At 43.9% G+C, this 22,554-nt stretch overlaps 1 pseudogene across 1 annotated transcript; it reads right to left on the minus strand.

Moving 5' to 3' along the window:
- Window positions 1–4,918: 4,918 nt before the first annotated feature.
- Window positions 4,919–19,194, minus strand: LOC306644415 (Krueppel-like factor 4; annotated as a pseudogene). The gene is made up of 3 exons: window positions 18,967–19,194; window positions 17,234–18,684; window positions 4,919–4,951 (listed from the first exon to the last, which is right to left on the minus strand). The product of its transcript is annotated as a Krueppel-like factor 4 (transcript).
- Window positions 19,195–22,554: the final 3,360 nt, after the last annotated feature.

Raw genomic sequence — 22,554 nt, forward strand, 5'->3', positions numbered from 1 at the left:
ATTGCCTAAACTGAATGAGGAGGACATAAACAATTTAAATAGACCAATTTCAAGTACTGAAATAGAAGAAGTCATCAAAAGCCTACCAACAAAGAAAAGTCCGGGACCAGATGGGTTCTCAGCCGAGTTCTACAAAACCTTTAAGGAAGAGCTCATTCCAATACTTCTCAAAGTATTCCATAAAATAGAAGAGGAGGGAACCCTCCCAAACTCATTCTATGAAGCCAATATCACACTGATACCTAAACCAGACAGAGACTCATCAAGGAAAGAAAATTTCAGACCAATATCCTTAATGAACATCGACGCAAAAATTCTCAACAAAATTTTAGCAAATCGCATACAAAAACATATTAAAAAGATAGTGCACCATGATCAAGTGGGTTTCATCCCAGGGATGCAAGGTTGGTTCAACATCAGGAAATCAATAAACATAATTCACCATATTAATAGACTTAAAGTCAAGAATCACATGATTATTTCAATAGATGCAGAAAAAGCATTTGATAAAATACAGCACCCCTTCATGCTCAAAACACTAGAAAAAATAGGGATAGTGGGAACATTCCTTAATATTGTAAAGGCCATTTATGCTAAGCCCATGGCTAATATCATTTTAAATGGTGAAAAACTGAAAGCATTCCCCCTAAAAACTGGAACAAGGCAGGGATGCCCTCTTTCACCACTTCTATTCAACATCGTTCTTGAGACTCTGGCCAGAGCAATTAGACAAACCAAAGAAATTAAAGGGATACGAATTGGAAAAGAAGAACTCAAACTATCCCTGTTCGCTGATGACATGATTATATATTTAGAGGAACCTGGAAATTCCACCAGAAAACTCTTAGAACTCATAAGTGATTTCAGTAAAGTAGCAGGTTACAAGATCAATGCCCATAAATCCAATGCATTTTTATACATAAGTGATGAAACTTCAGAAAGAGAAATTAGGAAAACTACCCCATTCACAATAGCCTCGAAAAAAATAAAATACTTGGGAATCAATCTCACAAAAGAGGTGAAAGACCTCTACAATGAGAACTATACAACACTAAAGAAAGAAATTAAAGAACACCTTAGAAGATGGAAAGATCTTCCATGTTCTTGGATAGGAAGAATTAATATTGTCAAAATGGCCATACTACCTAAAGTGCTATACAAATTCAATGCAATTCCAATTAAAATCCCAATGACGTACCTTACAGAAATAGAGGAAGCAATTATGAAATTCATCTGGAAGAATAAGAAACCCAGAATAGCTAAAGCAATCCTTAGCAGGAAGAGTGATACAGGGGGTATTGCAATACCAGATCTTCAACTCTACTACAAAGCAATAGTAACAAAAACGGCATGGTATTGGTACCAAAATAGAAAGGTAGATCAATGGTACAGAATAGAGGACACGGACACAAACCCAAATAAATACAATTTTCTCATACTAGACAAAGGGGCCAAAAATATGCAATGGAGAAAAGATAGCCTCTTCAACAAATGGTGCTGGGAGAATTGGAAATCCATATGCAACAGAATGAAACTAAACCCATATCTCTCACCATGCACGAAACTAAACTCAAAATGGATTAAGGACCTCGGAATCAGACCAGAGACCCTGCAGATTATAGAAGAAAAAGTAGGTCCAAATCTTCACCTTGTTGGTCTAGGACCAGACTTCCTTAACAGGACTCCCATAGCACAAGAAATAAAAGCTAGAATCAACCACTGGGATAGATTCAAACTAAAAAGCTTTCTCTCAGCAAAGGAAACTATCAGCAATGCGAAGAAAGAGCCTACAGAGTGGGAGAATATCTTTGCCAATCATACTTCAGATAGAGCACTAATCTCCAGAATCTATAAAGAACTCAAAAAACTCTACTCCAAGAATTCAAATAGTCCAGTCAACAAATGGGCTAAGGAAATGAATAGACACTTCACAGAAGAAGATCTACAAGCAATCAACAAACATATGGAAAAATGTTCAACATCTCTAGTAGTAAGAGAAATGCAAATCAAAACCACCCTAAGATTCCATCTCACCCCAATTAGAATGGCGATTATCAAGAATACGCGCAACAACAGGTGTTGGCGAGGATGTGGGGAGAAAGGTACACTCATACACTGCTGGTGGGGCTGCAAATTAGTGCAGCCACTATGGAAAGCAGTGTGGAGATTCCTTAGAAAACTTGGAATGGAACCACCATTTGACCCAGCTATCCCACTCCTTGGCCTATACCCAAAGGAGTTAAAATCTGCATACTACAGAAATACAGCCACATCAATGTTCATAGCTGCTCAATTCACAATAGCCAGACTGTGGAACCAACCTAGATGCCCTTCAATTGATGAGTGGATAAAGAAACTGTGGTATATATATACTATGGAATATTACTCAGCCATAAAGAATGATAAAATTATGACATTTGCAGGCAAATGGATGAAATTGGAGAATATCATGCTAAGTGAGATAAGCCAATCTCAAAAAGCCAAAGGACGAATGATATCGCTAATAAGTGGAGGATGACACATAATGGGGGGGAGGGAAGGGTTAGAGTTAGGGTTAGGGAGGGGGGCAAGTATGGAGGAAGGAACTACTGTATAGAGGGTAAAGAGGGGTGGGAGGGGTGGGGGGAAGGGAAAAAAGAATGAATCAAACAACATTGCTCTATGTAAATTTATGATTACACAAATGGTATGCCTTTACGCCATGTACAAACAGAGAAACAACATGTATCCCATTTGTTTACAATAAAAAAAAAAGAAATAAAAAAAAATTCTTCCTTTTTCATGTGACCAGTTTGCTTCATTACTAGGTAACAATTTAAATTGTCAAATATTAATGGAAGGATTTACTGGAGAAAAAGATAATCATTTGCTTAAAGACATACTTCTTCAAACTTTGAACACTTTATCTATTGATACTCAAAAAGTTTTTCCTCATTCTAAACCCTTGCCAGAAGCCACAGTAATTTTTATTCATGTGAATAGAACTTGTTGGGAGATATTAATCATATCACCTACAAAAAAAGAAAAAAATTATAATAAAGGAAAACTTTAATGGATCCCCAGAATTAGGAGAGTTATCAGCAATAATTAAAGCTTTTGAGGTTGGCCCAGAATCTCTTAGTCTCTTTTCTGACAGTGCTTATGGACTCATTTAGCAAAAAATCTCCCATATTCTACTTTTAGACCTTCATTGTGCCTGCTAGATCAAGCGATGGACACATTAAAGCTTCTAATAGAGAATCAAACTAATCCTTGGTTTATTCAACATATAAGATCTCATACAAACTTATCAGGACCTTTAACTAAAGGCAATGAAACATGCAAACATTTGTTCTTGACATGTGCTAAATATGCACCCTTGTTGCCTTTAGGACCTCTTCAATCTCAAGGTGTAAATCCTAGAGGTCTGCAACCAAATAAGTTATGGCAAATGGACGTCACTCACATACCTTCTTTTGAGAAATTAAAATTTTTTCATGTAATTATAGATACATAGTCAAGATACACTCATGCTACTGCTTTCAGTGGTGAGAAAACAAAACGTGCCATTCAGGCATTGCAACAAGCATTCTTGATAATGGGAATACCTTGGACCTTGAAGACAGATAATGGGCCATGTTTTGTTAGTTCTCAATTTAAATGATTTTGTGAATCATGGAGCATTCGTCATCTTTCTGGTATCTCTCATAATCTGCAAGGACAAACAATCATAGAACATGTAAATCTGTCTTTGAAAACTCAAATACAAAAGGAAAGGGGGAACTCATCCTCCCCTGGAGATATATTAACATCTTCCTTATTTACCTTACATTTTTTAACTTTCAATTCGCATGGATTATCCCCTGCCTATAAGCACTGGGGATCACTTCTATCATCTCCATCACCATTACCCTTGGTTAGATGGGAAGATCCCTTGACAAATGAATGGAATGATCCACATCATCTTCTAACCCCAAGGTCGAGGTTTTGCTTGTGTCTTTCCAGAATCAGCAAATTCACCCATCTGGGTGCTAGCAAGAAATGTCAGAGCAGACACAACAAAAGAAGATGACACCACCACCAAGACAGAAGGTGCAACTGAAGACTGCGGATGGAGATGCTCGATCCACACCAGGAATGATAGGACGATCAAGACCCCCACGCTCCTGAAGACATCATGCCATAACGTGGGGAGATATGAAGAATCTGATGCATCAAGCAGAGCAGATGTCACCAGAGGCCAATCCAGGGCCAGGGACATTATTCCTATTGATGTGTGCTACAATCACTGCTAATTCCACTGCCCATGCCTCTGTCAGCTTCTACTTTGACTGATTGTACTCATTCTAATATTTGGGTTCATTTGACAGAAATTGTTAATTCCTATGAAATTTGTATCCATCAAGATACACATATGAGCATGGAGCTAGGATCTTGCCTTTTACCTGTTTGTCATCCTGTCCTAGAGATAAAGAATATGACAATGTTTTCAGCCTTCAACAAGATTATTTCCTATAAAGACTGCTATAATTGGGGTACTCCTTCAATTAAAAAGCTCTCTAATGCTATGGAATTCCTGACTCCCATTGTGGCATTTAATCAAACAGTTACATGTACTGAAATTCAAAATTGTAGTGGGAAATGTAGGGATGTGGGAAGTCCTTCTTTTAATTGTAGTTCTACTGAACCAATTAATTATGGACATGTTCCTTTGCCTTGTGACTCGTTCTTTTCCTGTGGAACTTACACATTTAATTATATTCCAGCTAATATGTCACACAGCACATGTTGTGGTCTTAGCAGACTTACTGTACTACTACCCTCGTCTTGTGATGTTTTAGGACACCATCCCTCTCAGAGAATCAATAAGAGAGCCATTCCTCTTGAAGAAAATTGTGATGAATCTTAACTTTGTTATCTAATGTAGAGCTTGATGCATTCACATTTTCTTTAGTCGGAAATCCTGCACTGTCTAGGGACATACAAAAGTGTCATGAAATTAGCCTATGCCATGGTAAAAAAGTATTAATCATTCCTCTATGGCTATTGCAGTGCTCAATGAGGAACAAAGGCAGCATCATCAAGTTATTCTTGATAATAGAGCTGCTATTGATTATTTGTTGCTGTTACACCATAAGAGCTATAAGGAACTTAATAATATGTGTCTTTCAACGTAACTTATCATGGTAATCCTATTCCCAAAAAGCTAAGTCATTTAAAGAATATTGTTAATATTGGTGCTGGCACGGACTTTCTTAATAAGATGCCAATCCCCTTCCTACTGCCATTATTTTCTGATGCTCAAGAAATAAAACCAAGAATCAGTAAGTGGATTGCCCTCATGTTAAAAAGCTTCTGCACAGCAAAGGAAACAAGTGTGAAGACAGAGCCTACAGAATGGCTGAAGATCTTTGCCAGCTGCTTCTCTGACAGGGGATCAATGTCCAAAATATATAAAGAACTCAAGAAACTTGACCTCAAACAAATAAAATTCAATCAATAAATAGGCAAAAGTATTAAACCGACATTTCTCAAAAGATGAAGCACAAGTGACCAAAGAACATATGAAATAATGTTCAACATTCTTAGCAATCAGGGAAATGCAAATCAAAATCACACTAAAATTTCATCTCACTTTAGAGAATGGAATTACCAAGAATACAAGCAAAAAATAAGTGTTGGCGAGGAAGGGGGGAAAAGGTACACTCATACATTGCTGGTGGGACTGCAAAATGGTGTGACCATTCTGGAAAGCAGGATGGAGATTCCCCAAGAAACCAGGAATGGAACCACCATCTTTCATATATTTGTCAGCTATTTGCAGTTCTTCTTTTGAGAAGTGTCTGTTTAATGCATTTGCCCATTCACTAATTGGGTTATTCTTTGTCATTCAGTTTATTTCTTTGTATGTTCTGCATAGCAATCGTCCATCAGAAGAGTGTCTAGCAAGAGTTGTCTCCCATCTTGTACATTCTCCTCACATTCCTCATTGCTTTCTGTGATGTGCAGAAGCAGCTTTTTAGTGCTCCTATCATAGAAACAGACACATGGACCCATGAAACAGAATAGAAGACACATAGACCATCTAGAAGGCACAGATAGAGTCGTCAGATCCTTGACAGAGTTCAAAAACATGCACTGAAGAAACGACAGCCCTTTTAATAAATGGTGCTTGGAAAACGGGTTATTGTATGTGTAGATGAATGAGTCCAGGCCCTTATCTCCCATCCTGCACAAAAATCAACCTAAAATGGATCAAAGAAGCTACGTGCCCTTGTGTTTCCCACCAGTGCTGTGCAGGGACCCGGCACCCAGCCCCCATCTTGCTTATCATTGACTGTTGAATTTTACACACAATTCCTTTCTTGCATTTGTGTTTTATGGGGATTTTCTCTCAGAGTGTGACTTGAATGACTTCTTTCTTCTTTTTTATTTCATTTCTGTTCGTTGTTGTTGTTGTTGTTTGGTATCAGGGATTGACTCCAGGGGTGCTTAACCACTGAGCCACATTCCCAGCCCTTCTTACTTTTTGTTTAGAACAGGGTCTTGTTGAGCTGCCTTAACCTGCAATCCTCCTGCTTCAGCCTCCTGAGCTGCTGGGATTACAGGCCTGACTCTTCGTGTTCTTAACTGTGTCTTTCAAAATGCAGAAGTTTAATTTTGGTGGAGTCCAAGTTGTCATTATTCCTTTTCCTTTCGGGATCATGTCACACTTGTATTGATCCTTATTATTAGCATTGTGTTTTATCTCACTTTAGTTTGTCTCTTTACACGTGCATTTTTTCAATTTCATCATAAATTTTTAATTAAATTCAAATATTTCAGAGAAAAGAGGCACACAGGTCAGTTGGCTCTCTGCATCTGATTGTTCCACCTATGCAGATGCAATCAGCTTCAGATCAAAAATAGTCAAAACACCTGCCTCTGTCCTGATCATGTACACAATTGTTCCTTGTCCTTGTCCCCACGACCTCCCAGCCTCACCCTTCTGCAGGGCACTGACAGTCCCTCGTGTCATGAGTAATGGAAGGTGGTTTGGGGTGAACAGAAGGATGTGCACCGGTGTATGTGAATTCCATGCCATTTTGCATAAGAAACGAGCACCTGCAGATGTGGACTCCACAGTGTAATGTATAAAGCTGCCCGCCTCTCCCATTACAGGAATTCTCACCCTCCCAACTACTTGTCAATCTGCACTCCACCCACCTTTCCTGTTACAGGAATTTCTGGCCTCCCCATCACCTGTCAATCTGCACTCTGCCAGCCTCTTATGTTACAGGAATTTCCGGCTTATGCTGTCGCCATTTTCCTGCTTCCTGTGATATGTCCTAACATGCTATTGGTTCATCAATCTGCTTGCAAGAATTTCTCCTCTGCTATTGGTTCCTTTCAGCCCGGGAGATTCCAATATCTGGGAGAAGCCACACGCCATAGCTCTCTTTTTTCCTTTCTTTTCGCCCTGAGCTGACGTGTTAATCATCTGCATAAATAAAGTCTCTTGCGTGATATCTTATGTCTGTGGAGCATTTTTTCTGGGAGCTATTGATGAGCCACAACTGAGACAAGCGAACGAGTGGCAGTTCAGCAGGATCACCCAGTGGTGGCTACCGCCGAGAATTCCAAACTCAGCTGCATTTTTCTCCTAACACACAGGGTCCTGGGTACTGAGAAGGACTCCAAAAACTCTGACACAGGCACAGATTCCCAAGGCATCCTGTCCTGCTCAGAAAAGAAACCATCTCTTGTGTACTGATTGCCCAATATCAGACTTCCTTAGTTTACAAGGCTGCACATATTACAGGATTTTTAAAGAATACTCAAACTGGGGATCACAAAGAACAAGTGATGTCTCCACAATCACATGAGAAAGAATTCTATGGCACGGGTTCCAGGGGCAGAGCCTGTACCATTATCCACACGTCAAATTCCACAACCAACCCGTAAAGCTATTTAGACCACCTGAATTAAAGCATGGCGTCATTGGTGGGTGAGATATTCTGTCATCTGTGAATTGTTGCCTATTGTTATCATCAGAAAATCTCTTAAAATAGGCAATTCCTTCTATGGACTTCTATGGACTGAATCATGACAACCCAAAGAGGGAAGGAAGAGAACTGCAGAAGGATATAGAGGGAAGATTGTGGTATAACTTTTAAAACAAACCCGCAAGTCATTTTCATTCAAAAATCGATAATATTCTCCAGAAAATATATACATGCTTAAAAATAACTGGTCAAAAACAGTGAGGTAGTTACGCGTATGTATATTTTATGAACAAGTATCATGGCAAATTATACCAAGATGCCAAGTGCTTTTACAGGTGTAATACGTTCGTAGGTTTGAGGGGTGTTATTTTACTTTTCCGCCCAACTTCTCTAGGTGGGATTTGGAAATCACACTTTTAAGATGACTGTGTGCTGTTCTGGCCTCCACCCACCCTAGTGGCCCTTCTGCCTGTGTATGCACATGGCTTAAATAACACCGCCATCTGCCGGCAGCCCTTGGCACTGCTCCTGTCTTCCCAGCCAGCCCACCAGTCATTTGGAAGCGACATCAGATGGTTTCTTTTTTGGGGTTCTTTGATTTTTTATTCGATCTTTCTCGTCACCCATGAAAGTAGTGTATTTTGACATATCACACACACGTGGAGTATAACTTTCCCCTCTTGTGGTCACACAAGATGTGGTGTCACCCAGGTGGCCTGTTCCTATGTGGGCATAGGAACGTGATTCAGCCCCTGTATTCCCCATCCCCAGGCCTTCCCTTCCCTCACGTCCCCTCTGAGATGTTTTTTTTTTTTAACTTTTCTAACAATTAGTGTTTACAGAAATGCTCAACATCCACTAACACACACAAAGAGTATAATTAACCCCAAGTTTCACAAATCAACTCTTCCCAAACTTGTTTCTACCTCTCAAGCTACCCTCCGCAGCCTGTCCCCCCAACACACACAAAGTCTTTATAAGCCAATTATTAATACTTTGCTAAGTTAGAGGACTGTTTAAAATAATCCTCATGCCATTATGACATGTACAGATTTCACAGTGATCCCCTAATAGCTAATAAAATCTAATTTTTCATTCCAACTTCCTGCTGTCTCCTAAGGATGTTTTAATAGTAAGTTTGCTTAAATCAAGGCCCAAGTGCAAATACACATATGCTTACGTTTTACCAAAATACATATATTTAAGAAAAAAAATGTTTCCAGGACTTAAACAAACCATGTCATAGGAGCAGGATCATTGAATCCAAATCAAAGAGCATAATGGCACGCACTGGGTTCATGCCTTTAATGCCAGTGGCTGGGGAGGCTGAGGCAGGAGGATCACCAACTCAGAGTCAGCCTCAGTAATTTAGCAAGGCTCTAAGTAACTCAATGAGACCCTGTCTCTAAATAAACTAGTAAAAAGGGCTGAGAATGTGACTCAGTAGTTAAGCACCCTGGCTACCAAAAAATAAAATAAAGACCAAAATGAAGAAGGGAGTTATGACCAACCCTGTTTAAAAGGGTTTGAAAACCTCAATAGGAAACTGTAAGAGAAAATATGAGGACGCTGTCTTTAGTTATTTCATCCGGCTGCACAAAGCTGAAACCTAATGAGCAAGAGGAAGCTTTTTTCTCACATAATGTGTAGTTGGGTGGGGGTTCAGAGCTCAGGCAGCTGCCCTGGACCCAGGCTTCATCTCCCTCCTGCCCGTCCACCCCACTTGGGACTTTCATCCCAGTTGTGATGAGATGTCTCCTCCACCCACTTCCAGACAGAAAAGGCAGAGAGAAGACAAAGGAGGAACGAGCCGCGGTGGCCTCTAAGAGCAAGATTCCTCCAGGAGTTCATGGCAGACTTCAGGTAAGGCCATTCGCCCTGACCACTAGGAAGTGGGATTCTGTTGCCCTTCACAAAATTGAGGTCCTACTATTGAGGAGTCAGAGGGAGAGATAAACAAGAGGAGCTCCCAGGAAACAAGAGAAATGTGAGCGGGTCAGTGAGATGTGGGGAGATCTCATGAGCAGCCCATTCTCAACATGAGACCCGGGGCTGGTGGACGTGAGCAAAGTGATACAGCAAAGTGAGGAGAGTCTGTAGGACTCAAGATGCCCTCAGCCAGCAACCCAGAGCCTGCATCTACCCAGGCAAGGCGGGGAGATGCCCAGGTCTCTCCACGTGCAAGACATTCAGCCACAGCTACCACAGAGGAGCTTAGCAAGAGTGAGGTTTAGTCACCTTGCCTGAGCTGTGTGACCCCAACTTGGCCAACAAGGCCAACCAGGAGTGACATCATACCCATTTCTCTGGTCCCCGCTCCTAACCCCTAATTCTAATTTATTAAAATTATGAAATGTTATAACTAGCAACATTTTTGAAATGGGAAAATCACTTTATACATGGAATCGTGCATTTGCATGCTGTCTGTTCAGCGCAGCACCTCTGAGACCACCCACGTTGCTGTGTGTAGCTGCAGTCTTGTTGATTTTTAATCCTGAGTGACACTTCATACTATGCCGGGGCCACCATTTCTTGTGCAGCCTATTATTGGATATTTTAGCTGCTTCCACTTCTTTGTTATATGAGTAAAACTGCTATGCACAATGGTGTGTGTGGCTTTGTGTGGACACGAATTTTCACTCCTCTGGGATGAGTCGTGTGTCTCTGGGCTCTAGCTGTGCCCTACACATTTCGATAGGTGCATTTTCAGCCTTATTACTTTCAATATACAATTTCTCCTTTTTGTGAAACTTCCCATAGATCATTTAGATGTCTGCAGTTTCGTTTCCAGGACTGGGGATTCTTCCAAATGGTTCTGTGCATTTGATTTCTAGTTTGACCCCCGGTGGTCAGAGAACACATTCTGCATGGTTTGGATTCTTTGAATATCAACTTGGCGTATGTCCCACAGGCACATTCTGCTGTTGATCACTGCAGTGTTGCAGGAATGTTGGTTTATGGTCTTAGTGGGAGATGGTTCTGGTGAACGGTAGGAGCTCCTCCACGTGACCTTAAGATCCTCGTCGGGGAATCCTGACATCTGTCATGTCACAACCTCCTCTGCTAACTGCCTCATGGAAGTGGAGGATTTCCTAGTTCTGAGTGTGATGAGAGATTCCTAGTTGACATCTGGACACCTGGAGCCTCAGGAGACCCTGGACTTATCTAACCTTGTCAGTGTACTTCCTCCTGCCAGGCTCTGCTCAGAGAAGTCAGGGTACCATCCTGTGACACCAGGTAGGGACAGGAGTCCAGGTGCACAGGAGGCTGCTCTGTACTGCTGGGCAGAGGTGATCATCCAGCTCCCAAGAGGCCTCTGCTGGCCATTCCTCAGTGCAGAAGGCAGGGGTGCACTGCTACTTCCTGCAGGGCTTCACTGGCCCCAAGGTGGCCTGGCCTCCTGGCCACTGGGCAGGGCCCTGACCCTCCTCCACCACCACCCCTGCAGAAGGGGGCACCCTGTCAGCACAGGATGGTGGATGTCCTGGCAGCCCATATGGTCCCTGACTCTGCAGGGCACAGGGACGGACACAGGCCTCCTCACAGTCCAGGATACTACCCGCTGCCTCTCTGCCAGCCCACAGAGGGGTCGGCTCTCTGCCACAGCCTGGGGTCCCCACCATGAGTGTCCATGGGGTTGGACTGACACAGTCCACGTCTAAAAGCTTCCCATTTTCCTAGTTGCCTTTCCATGTCTCTGGGCAGAGAACCACTGGTGCTGGGTCTCTGGTGTGTGCCCAGGGTGTTCCTGGGTGGCCACCTCTCCAGCATCAAGACGCCTTCGGCCCCGTGGTTTCCTGTGGCCTCACTTGTCTTACCGCCCCCCCCTTCTTCCCAGAGCCCCCATGTTAGCTGCCTGCCTGATGCTCCACTATGGGAGGACTGGGCAGCTATAGAAGACCAGCACGGAGCACGGCCAGCAGGCAGAAAGTCAGTGGTCCAAGGACACATGTCTAAGTGTGGCTAACCAGTGAGCACACCAGAGCAGCGAGGGGGCTTCACACGTTCATGTTTCTCTATTTCCATAGCAAGAGCTGATGGCACCCTATATTTACTGAGCACCCATAGGTGTCTGAGCAGAAAGCAGGACTCCCTTCCCAGGAGCTCAGCCCCCAGCCACTCGGGGGCAGAGTCCAGAAGCAGCAGCCTGGCCTGGGCCTCCTGGTGGAAGGATTCTCCTGAGGAGCCCTGGGTGGCATTGGGTGAACCCAAACTGCTGTTCTTCATTCAGCATCAGCTTCTTAATGATTAAGTATTCTGCTGCAAGCACTGCTGTGATCCTAGAAGCTTGGTCCCTGTCTCCACTGCCACTCCCACAGCAAGGACAAGGTTTTGAGAAGAAGACACAGGTTTTATCATTTGATAGCAAAGGAGAAACAGGTTGAGAACATGGAAGATTCGGTCACTCCGCCCCAGTCCTCAGCTCAAGGCTTACAAAGCAGGAAGACTGCCCCTCAGCAAGGCGGCGACTCAGGGAAATCACTGGAAGTCAACCCTGGACAGCAAACTAATCATGAAAACACAGAAAGCCAGACACATTAATCATGATATTAGAAATAACAGGATCCGTGTCACCAGCCCACTGCTGAGGGGAGGGAGCACAGGCAGATGGGGAGGCAGGTGACTAAAACTGGCCTGCAGCCAGGCACAGTGGTGCACACCTGAAATCCCAGCAGCTCCGGAGGCTGAGACAGGAGGATCAGAAGTTCAAGGCCTGCCTCAGCAACTTAGCAAGGCCCTAAGCAACTCAGAGAGACCCTGTCTCAAAATAAAACAAGGGCTGGGGTGTGGCTCAGTGATTGAGTGCCCCTGGGTTCAACCCCAGTACAAAATAAATAAAGAAGTAAAACCTGGCTTGGAGGAACCTGTGGAATAGGAGGGACCCAGAGATGGTGATGGTAGTGGCTGAGTGAAAAGCAGTGAGAATCGCTGGCCTGGGGCAGAGTTTGCCTGGAGTCAGAGCCTGGGGGTGGGGACAGCAGGGAGCAGAGGCTGGAGGCTGGGGACTCAGGAAGGAAGCTGCCACCTGGCGTGGGGTCCAGAGCATGCCTGGACCAGGGTGAGTGCAAAGGAGCAGGGAGGACCGTGCCCAACTGGTACAGGCTGGGGACGTGAGGAGAGAGCCCCTTTGGTGCTGCTGTCACATTCGGGTTCTGGGAAGAGGCCAGGAACCCGTCAGACGACTGGCCCCCACTCCAGGTCTGGTCCTGGGTGACAGGATGAGGTGGGCGATGGGAAGCCTGTCAGGGTTAGACTCCTCAGCCTAGCAGGGGCAGCTGCAGGAGGCCCTGAGGCCGGAGTGTCTAGCAAAGACTGGCCCCAGCCCAGCCACAGGGGTTATGGGTCAGACCTCGCCCACCAACCGAGTCCCGAGCATCAGCCAGCATCAGCCAGGACTGACCCCGCATGGGAACTTATGAACACCACCCAGCCACCAGCCTCCCTGTCCTGCACTGGGAGACGGAGGCCCAGTGACCACAGCTAGCCCTGGCCACAGTGGCTGGCAGCCTGGGGAGGCACTGAAGATGCTGGACTTGGCAGCCCCAGCCCTCAACCAAGGGTCACAGGGCCCAAACCAGATGAACAGAATGAAATCCATCCTTGCCAACACTTCTACCACCTCTGTGGAATCCAGCCCCTTGTGTCTCTTGGAGAACTCTTCCCCAATTCTCCTTCTTCCTTCTGTTTTATTATGATATTTTATTTTATGCTGCTTTTTAGTGCTTATATTTTAAAATTTTTATTATTTTGTTTTAATTTTGTCCATTCTGTATGATTATATATGTGTGCACATAGGTCTTTGTGTGCACATGCTCTGTGTGGATGGATTATAATATATAAATATAAATATGCACACACACAAATATGGAATTTTTTTCATTTTAATTGCTCTCTTCTTCGCTCATTTATTATCTAGCCTTAGTTCAACTTTGAGGGGGTGAAAATTCAGCAAAGTTGTAGGATACAAGATCAACACCAATAAATCACTAGCCTCCTATAGTCCAAGAGCGATTCTGCTGAGGAAGAAATCAGGAAAATCATCCATTTACAACAACCTCCAAAAAAAAAAAAAAAAAAAGAAACTAAAATACTTGGAAGAATCTAACCAAGGAGGTGAAAGATCTATACCATAAAATCTGTAGACTACTGAAGGAAAAAATTGAAGAGGACCTTAGAAAATGATAGACTTCCCATGCTCTAGATAGGCAGATTTAATAATGTCACAATGGCCACTTGACCAAAAGCAAAGTACAGAGTCAATGCAATCCCTTCAAAATGGCAATGACACTCTTCACAGAAGTATAAAAAATAGTTCTGAAAGTTCATGTGGAAGAAGAGGAGACCTGGAAGAGCCAAAGCAACACGGAGCAGGAAGAGAGATGCAGGGCATCACAACACCCCAGGTCCAGTCATGCTCAGAGCCGTAGTGACCAAGCAGCATGGTGCGGGCATCAAACAGATAGGAAGATCAGGGGAGCAAAAGGAAGACTCAGAGGCCAGCCCACATGCTTATAGCCATCTGACACTTGATGGAGAAGCCAAAAACACAGTTTGGAGAAAAGACAGCCTTTTTAACAAATGGTGCTGGGAACTCTGGACCTCCACATGCAGAGGAATGAAACTAGATTCCTGTCTCTCATACTGCATAAAGGTCAAATCAAAATGGACCAACGACCTAGAAGTCAGACCACAAACATCACAACAGCTGGAAGAAAACTGGGTCAGCACTCCATAATATTGGCACAGGCACAAACAGCCCTTACAAGATCAATATATTAAAAAAGAAATAGAAATCAATAAATGGGATATCATCAAATTAAAAAGCTTCTGAATAGTCAAGAAATGATTAAGAACATGAAAAGAGTCTACAGAATGGGAGAAAATTTTTGCCAGTTGCTGCTCTGACAGGGGACCAACATCCAGTATATATAAAGAACTCAAAACACTTGACACACACACAAAAAATTTACAAAGTAAAAAAATAATAACCTAATCGATAAATGGGCAAAAGAACTAAAGAGACTTTTCTCAAAAGAAGAAACACAAATGATCAACAAATATTTGAAATATTCAACATTCCTGGCAATTGGAGAAACGCGAATCAAGACTATGATATGATTTTATCTCCCGCCAGTCAGAATGGCAGTCATCGAGAATGCAAATAATAATAAATTAATAAACGCTGGGGAGGATGTGGGGGAAAAGCCACACTCATACATGTTTGGGGAGACTGCAATTTAGTGCAACCACTCTGGAAGGCTGCATGAAGGTTTCTCAAAAAATCTGGGGATGAATCCATCACACGCCCAGCTCTCCTGCTCCTTGATAGAGATGCTCCTGCATACCATGCAGTTCAATGTAGAGAGCAGTGCAACTCACAAGTAAAGTCATGGAACCAACCTAGACGCCCTTCCATACGTGAATGGATCAAGCAAATGTGGTACACACACACAATGGAGTTTTACTCAGCCATAAAGAAGAGTGAAATGATGCCATTTGCTGGTAACTGGATGCAACTGGAGAACATCATGCTGAGTGCAACAAGCCATACTTACACAGTCAAGGGTCAAATGTTTCCTCTCATATGTGGAAGCCAGAGCAAAACAAGGGGAGTCCAATATAAAGATAAAGGGAAGGTCATTCTACCTTTGGGATAAACAACCCTGAACCATCAAATAAAAACGGAATTGCAAATGTGGTGGGTGAAATAAGATGTGTTGGTTGATTTGAAAATGAGCTACAGGCTAGATTTCACATGTCTTCTCAGTCTCTACTTCATTTTTATCCAGATCTAACTATTTCCTTATGCAAATATTTGATCCAGACATGTTCTAATGTGCACCCTTGTTGCCTTTAGGACCTCTTCAGTCTCAAGGTGTAAATCCTAGAGGTCTACAACCAAATAAGTTACGGCAAATGGACATCATTCACATACCTTCTTTTGGGAAATTAAAATTTGTTCATGTAATTATAGATACATAGTCACGTTACACTCATGCTACTGCTTTAAGTGGTGAGAAAACAAAACGTCCCATTCAGGCATTAAAGCAAGCATTCATGATAATGGGAATACCTTGGTCCTTGAAGATAGATAATGGGCCATGTTTTGTTAGTACTCGATTTAAACAATTTTGTGAATCATGGAACATTTGTCATCCTACTGGTATCCCTCATAACCTGCTAGGAAAGACAAGCATAGAACGTGCAAATCAGTCTTTGAGAACTCAAATACAAAAGGAAAGGGGGAACTCATCCTCCCCTGGAGAAATATTAACATCTTCCTTATTTACCTTAATTTTTATTTATTTATTCATTTATTTATTTATTTATTTATTTATTTATTTATTTATTTAAGATAAAATATTATAGGTTTATTTAAAACTTAATTCTCACCTTGAGTATGCAAAGTACAAACTCCACAAAATGTTCATTTTTTTATTTTGTAGTTTACAAGTATACAAAATAGAAGTTTGCTTAAATTTACATTACATAGTTATTAAGACAAGGAACAATATAGAAAAAAACACATATGTTCTGCTTAAGGCATACTTGGGAATAAACCATTGTACAAATTATTGTACATCTGAAACCACAGTGCATATCAGACTGCTGCATAAAAATATAAAAGTAAACCAGGTGTATTTACCTGACTTAGGTCATACATGTAGATTGGAAGATAAAAGTAGATTTTCCTTGTCAACGTATGCAGCAGTTTGAGAACTTTGGCTTCCTCATTTGGTACCTTTAGAACCAAGACTCACCAAGCACCATTGGTATAGGCTATTAAAACACATTTTCTGTACCTGAGTTTCTTCCTCTTCTTCTAACATCATAATAATGGCTTTTAGAAGGCAAAGAGAATACAAGGTGATCTTTATGCTTAATGTTGCATGGAAACACAATCCAAGGGAATTCTGGTCTTCCCTCCCCCACCCCCAACTCTCAGATCTAATTTATACCCTGATATCCAAACTTCCAGTCACCCCGTTGGAATTTTGTAAGTCCAGGCATGTTCAAGTTGGATTTAGTATTGGAAATATAGAAGATCCAGTCACAGACCCCATCTGTTCTTTGATTTGTCTTTTGCATTCCTCCTTTCTCCTGGTTATCGCTTCGTTCACAAGCTGACTCGTTGGGAACTTGGCCGTGATTGTAGTGCTTGCCAGCTGGGCTCAGTCCCGGTGGGAAAAGGGTGTGAAAGATTAAAAAAAAAAAAAAAAAAAAAAAAAAAAACTAAATTCTCCTCTGGCAGTGTGAGTCATATCCACTATTCCACTATTTGGGATTTGAAAGTGCCTCTTCATGTTAAGGCCAGGTGGGTCCCACCTGGAAAAGGCTGGGTCTCACTTCTGGCACTGAAACCGGTGGTGCCCTGTGTGTTCGCGGTAGTGCCTGGTCAGTTCTTCAGAGCGCGCAGATTTCCACCGGCAGCCGTCCCAGGCACAGTGGTAGGGTTTCTCACCTGTGTGGGTTCGCAGGTGTGCCTTGAGATGAGAACACTTGGTATAGTTTTTGCCCCAGCCGCATAGTCGCAAGCGTGAGTGGCGGTCCTTTTCCCGGGCCACGACCTTCTTCCCCTCTTTGGCTTGGGCTCCTCATGTAGGCAGGACCCAGGTGGCACGAACTCTTGGTAGTGGAGCGGCGGGACCTGTGGCTGCGTCTGGTCGGGCAGGAAGGGTGGATAGTTGGGGTCCCGGATGTGGATGGAATCCTGGGGGAAGCGGCAGGGCAGAGTGACAGGCCCGGCTGCTCAGCAGTTCCTCAGGACCCAGTCGGGGTAGTCCTACTGGGGAACTGCCGCCCCAGGGGAAATCGCGTGCGCTAGGCCCGTGCCCATTGCTAGGCCCGTCCAAGTGCGCTAGGGGTCGGCTGACCTTGCACGAGGAAACCGCCTCCTGCTTGATCTTGGGGCACATGCGAGGCGGCCGCCGCTGCTGGGCGCCACCACCACCGGGTGGCTGCCCTCAGGCTGCCTTTGCCAACACCGATGCCCGACGGGCTGCCGGACTCGCTGCCAGGCGCGCTCAGCGACGCCTTCAGCACGACGTAGCCCATCAGCCCGCCCCTGGCGGCTGCGGTTGCCGCGGCGGAATGTATACTGGGTCAACTCGGCCCCAGGAGCTGGGCCTCGAAGCCCCCGAAGGGCTCACATCCTTGACGTCCGCCAGGTTGAAGGGAGCCGGGGAGCGGGTGCAGACTCCCGGCCATAGAGGAGGCCGCCGCTGGTGCCGCCTGGCGTCACGCCCGAGTCGCCCCCGGCCGGATCGGATAGCCTAAGCTGCAGGTGGAGGGCGCGCTGGCAGGGCCGCTACTGGACGGGGAAGAAGAGGCAGAGACTGACGCCGCGGAGCACACGGTGGGTGCCACCGACTCCTGATGGACAGTTGAGTTGGAGAGAATGAAGTCTAGGTCCAGGAGGTCGTGACCTCCTCCGTCTCCCTTCGGGATAGAAGGTACGGCGGCCACCACCACACGCAGCGCTGGCTCGGCCACTCTCCAGGTCTGTGGCCAGGTCGCCGCCGCCAGGTCGTAGGGGCAGCCGGGAAGCACCAGGGGAAGTCCCTCACGCGGGAGCGCTCCTCCCGCCAGCGTTTGTTTGGGGCACCTGCTGGACACAGTGTCCTCTCCCTCCCCGCAGAGCCAGACGCGAACGTGGAGAAGGACGGACCTGAGCAGCGCGTCACTGACAGCCATGTTCGGACTCGCCAGGTGGCGGCCTCTATAATGTGGGGCCCAGAGGGTCCTCGGCAGCCCGAAGCAGCAGGGGTATCCGAACCCCAAAACCAGGAGTGGGGGGAAAGCTTAGAAACGGAGCCAAAGCCAAAAACCAAACAAAAAACAAAACAAAACAAAAACAAAACAAAACAACAACAACAACAAAAAAACCCAAATCGTCCGAGAATCTTCTTTGGATTAAATATATATTGAAGACGTCTTTCTTTAAAAAGTTCCTTTGTATACAAAAGTTTTAGAAAAGTCCTAAGCTCTTATAAAAATAGACAATCGGCAAGGCGAGTAAGTGGGTCCGGTGGCCGGGCTGAGTTCTCTTCCACTCAGCAGCGTCCCCCTCCGCCTTCGTGGTCCTGAGGCTGTCGTCCTGGGCGCAGGGCTGTGGCGGGGCGCTGGGCGGGCGGCGCCGCCAGGTGAGAATGGCTGGTGGCACGAAGCTGCGAGCTGGGCGGCAGCACAGGGCGCTGAGTCCTGTGGGTTGCGCAGAGCGCGGGGCCATGGGCACCGACCACCGGCGGGCGGGGCCCAGAGGGGCGGGGTGGGGCACTCAGCGACTCCAGGTGCCGCTGCTGCCTGCCACCGCCTCTGTTCCCCATGGGCCCGCAGCGGAGCTCGAACTCTGGGGCCTGGGAAATTCCCTTGTATTTATTTTTATTTTTTATTTTTTTTTCTTCCCCTCACAACCCCCGTCATTATATATTGTCATGCACTTATCAGAGAAAACATTCAGCCTTTGGTTTTTTGGGCTTGGTCTATTTCACTTAGCATGATATTTTCCAACTTCATTGATTTATCAGCAAATGCCATAATTTTATTCTTTGTGGCTGAGTCATATTTCATTGTGTATATATACCATAGTTTCTTTATCCATTCGTCAATTGAAGGGCATCTATGTTGGTTCCACAATCTAGCTATTGTGAATTCAGCTGCTATGAACATTGATGTGCCTGCATCACTGCATCATGCTGATTTTAAGTCCTTTGGGTATAAATCAAGGAGTGGGATAGCTGGGTCAAATGGTGGGTCCATTCCAAGCTTTCTGAATAATCTCCTCACTGCTTTCCAGAGTGGCTGTACCAATTTGCATCTCCACCAGCAATGTATGAGTGTGCCTTTTCCCCCACATCCAAGCCAAGACTTATTATTGCTTGTGTTCTTGATAATAGCCATTCTAATTGGAGTTAGATGAAGTCTTAGGGTGGTTTTAATTTGCATTTCTCTAATTACTAGGGATGATGAACACTTTGTCATGTATTTGTTGATCACCTGTATATTTTCTTCTGTGAAGTGTCTGCCCATTTCCTTAGCCCATTTATTGATTGGGTTCTTTGTATTTTCTGTATAAAGTTTTTTAAGTTCTTTATAAACTTTGGAGATGAGTGCTCTGCCTGAAGTGTGTGTGGAAAATATTTTTCTCCCACTCTGTAGGCTCTCTTTTCACATTGTTGATTGTTTCTTGTGCTGAGGAAAAACTTTTTAGTTTGAATGTATTCCATTCATTGATTCTTGCTTTTATTTCTTGTGCTATGGGGGTCTTGTTAAGGAAGTCTGGTCCCAAGCCAACATCATAGAGGTGTTGTTGGGCCTACTTCTTCTTCAATTTGGTGAAGGGTCTCAGGTCTAATTCCTAGATCCTTGATCCATTTTGAGTTGAGTTTTGCACAGGGTGAGAGATAGGGGTTTAGTTTCATTTTACTGCATATGGATTTCCAGATTTCCCAGCACCATTTGTTGAACAGGCTATCTTTTCTTCATTGTAAGTTTTTGGCACCCTTGTCTAGTATGAGGTTTCTGTACTTATGTGGGTATGTCTCTTTGTCTTCAATCCTGTACCATTGGTCTACCTGTCTATTTTGGTGCCAATACCATGCTGTTTTGGTTACTATTGCTCTATAATAGAGTTTAAGGTCTGATATTGTGATACCTCCTGCATCACTCTTCCTGCCCAGGACTGCTTTGACTATTCTGGGTCTTTTGTTCTTCCAGATGAATTTCATGATTGCTTTTTCTGTTTCTATGAGAAATGTCATAGGGATTTTAAATGGAATTGCATTAATTCTGTATAGCACCTTTGGAAGTATGGCCATTTTGATAAGCTTAATTCTGCCTATGCAAGAACATGGGAGATCTTTCCATCTTCTAAGGTCTTCCTCAATTTCTTTCTTCAGTGTTTTGCAGTTTTCATTGTAGAAGTCTTTCACCTCTTTGGTTAGATCGATTCCCAATATTTTATTTTTTTGAGGCTATTGCACATGGAATTGTTTCCCTCATTTCCCTTTCAGATGTTTCATCGCTTATGTATGAAAATGCTTTCGATTTATGCATGTTGATTTTATAGCCTGCTATTTTGCTGAATTCATTTGTGAGGTCTAGAAGTTTTCAAAGGAGATTTTTGGATCCTCTATGTAGAGAATCATGTCATCAGCAAATAGTGAGAGTTTAAGTTCCTCTTTTCCTATTCATATCCCTTTCATTTCTTTAGTCTATTTGCTCTGGCTAGTATTTCAAGGATGATGTTGAATAGAGGTGGTTAAAGAGGGCATCCCTGTCTTGTTCCCATTTTTAAAGGGTATGGTTTCAGTTTTTCTCCATTAAGAATAATGTTGGCCATGGACTTAGCATAAGTAGCCTTTACAATGTTCAGGTATGTTCCTACTATCCCTATTTTTTCTAGTGTTTTGAGCATGAAGGGGTGTTGTATTTTTTGAATGCATTTTCTATATCAATTGAAATAACCAAATAATTCTTACCCTTAAGTCTATTGACATGATGGATTATGTTTATTGATTTATGGATGTTAACCCATCCTTGCATTCCAGGGATGAACCCCATATGATTATGGTGCATAATTTTCTTAATATGTTTGGATATGGTTTGCCAATATTTTCTTAAGGATCTTTGCATCTATATTCATCAAGGATATTGGTCTAAAATTTTCTTTCCTTGATATGTCCTTGCCTGGTTTGGGTATGAGGGTGATATTAGCTTCATAGAATGAGTTTGGTAGGGTACCCTCCTTTTCGATTTCCTGGAATACTTTGAGAAGTATTGGAATGAGTTCTTCTCTGAAGGTCTTGTAGAACTTGGCCGAGAATCTATCTGGTCCTGGGCTTTTCTTGGATGGTAGGTATTTAATGGCTTCTTCTATTTCATTGCTTGGTATTGATCTGTTTAAATTGTGTATGTCCTACTGGTTCAGGTTGGAAGGAGCATATGTCTCTAGAAATCTGTTGGTGTCTGTACTTAGATCTAAATCCCAATTTCACAAAGAATAGATTTTGCAAGCATGGAGGGACCATAAGAATTCCCTAGATCATTCCCTCCCTTTGTCAGAGTCACACTCAGGACACAGGTTCAGCTCAATGGGCAGTGTTCATGCTCATCCTGTCTGTTCATCATAGGTGCCTGGAATCCTCTGCTCCTGTCCTCCATGTGACAGGCCAGGCTGCTGCAGCTGACAGGGCCATGAATGGGTTCGGCCTGAGCTCTGGCCCAGGCAGTCATGGTCCACAGCCCTCAGTTGCACCCTGTTCCCTGAGTCCCCAGCATTTTCCTCTCACACATTCAGAGCTTCTGCTGAGCTGCTGCCAGTCCAGCAGCACATGTGGCAGCTGGGCCACCCAGGCAGGAGGTTTTTGTTCTGGGTTACACCACTGTGGGAGGACGTTGTGTACCTTGTGCACAGTAATAGACTCCAGCATCCTCAGCCTCCACCCTGCTGATTTCTGTGTGAAGTCTGTCCCTGACCCACTGCCACTGAACCTGTCAGGGACCCCAGTGAACCAGTTGGAAACCTTGTATATTAGGCCCCGTGGAGACTGGCCTGGCTTGTGTACAACCCAGTGCAAATACGTTTTTC

Source organism: Sciurus vulgaris, assembly GCF_902686455.1.
Source record: "Sciurus vulgaris genome assembly, chromosome: 14".
Lineage (NCBI taxonomy): Eukaryota > Metazoa > Chordata > Mammalia > Rodentia > Sciuridae > Sciurus > Sciurus vulgaris.